This window comes from Natrix helvetica (assembly GCF_964273705.1).
Source record: "Natrix helvetica genome assembly, chromosome: Z".
NCBI lineage: Eukaryota > Metazoa > Chordata > Lepidosauria > Squamata > Natricidae > Natrix > Natrix helvetica.
Window position 1 is genome coordinate 51,115,057 of NC_138554.1, and position 1,680 is coordinate 51,116,736.

The window sequence follows — 1,680 nt, forward strand, 5'->3', positions numbered from 1 at the left end:
ACCCTTTTTAACTGTTCATAGTCTTCTTGCTCTTGTTCATTTATGAGATAGAGATTTATTTTTCTCACATCATCAATAAACACCACTGCCCTGAAAAACATGCCGTTGAACCCCTCAGGCCTCATCACATCAGCTACTTCCTTTGTAGTCTGCAGTTATTTTTACTTTATCAATATGGCCCTTCCCCTTCTATAAATTGTGCAGGCTTGGTCTGAATGCTAGTATTCCTTCCTTGAGTGCTCTTCAGAGGTGTATTGTTTTTAATTTTCAGTATTTCAGCAACATGTCTATGGAGATTCTCAATAATCCAGGTCATGATTGTCTCAAAGATGCTTTTTCAAAAAGTAATTGGACTTTCTTTGTTTTTCCTTGAAGGGGTTTTGCTTCTCATCCAAGAAGTTTCTTCAATTCTGACTGAATGGTGGCGAATGGAAGGATTTATATGTCTCACAGTCACCTGGCCATTAGAACTCAAGTCCAGATGACTGTGAGGAATATAAATAATTCTACTCTCCACCATTCAGTCAGAAATTGAAGAAGCTCCTTAGATAAGAAGTGAAATGTCTTCAAGGAAAATATAAAGAAAGAAAACGCACCTTATGGACATTTCAGCAACAGCCATGCAAGGTAGCCAGTTCTGAGAGCTGCAAGTCACTCATCAGCAGAGCTCTCAAGTTCAGAAAGCTGGTCTATATACAAAATAGATATTCCATTTGATTGTCCCAGTAAGAGTCCAACATTCTCAAAAACCCCTCCTTGAAGTTAAAGGGATTTCCATATAAGAAGGTAGAGATCTTCAGGTTTAGAAAAGCCAAGCCATAATATTCAACAGTTGGTGTTTCATCTGTTGGCTAAGATTTTTAACTTGACTTTCAGGAAAATATGAAGTCACAGGTTCCAAGTGTGGAACATGTAGAATTTGGAGAAAATGCAGGCCTGTTTAGCCACTAGATAATTGTGTGATTATGTTCCTATATATAAAGTACCCAATATGTTTTCCACCCTTGTAAATCAAGCAATGCAACTTTGTTACCTTTTAGCAACAAAACCTCCAGCAAGGAAATGAGTTTTCTTAAAATGGTGAGAGCCATGTGGCCAACGATTATGAGCAATATAATCCCAAACCTCTGGAGGAAACCTTGTTGGTGTATATTGTACAGTTTTAGACTAAAAAAAAATATTGTGGTATTTTGCTTCTAAGCATTTCTTCATCTCCCATTTCATTTTTTCCCTGACAATGAGCGTGTTTATTTTCTGTTGGGCTGTATGACTTTATACTCCGGTGGATATGTATTCTTACATTTTTTGTATCACTTCGTTTTGTAAGTTTCGGGAATTCTCCACACTTTGCTTCCTTTTTCTTTAGTGACCTACACCCCCCCCCCCAAGGCTTTCCTCAGCATATTTTGCTCTTAGGAGTGGGGCTTATTTTTGTTCCTTTTGCCTCCTCCCCTAGAACTGAAAAATCCCTTCCCTCCGCTCAATTTTTTTTGTTTATTTCTCTCAAAAAATGCAATAGAATAAACAAAACACGAAGCTGGACGGGGTACAACCGCGCTATCACCCCTTGCTGCCCGGGGCGGGGTGGGCGGGGAAGCAGATGACCAGGCCCAGAGCTTCGTCTTCCCGTCTCTGTTGTACCAGGCGGGGACGGGAGGGCGTGGCTTCCCCGCTTCCGTT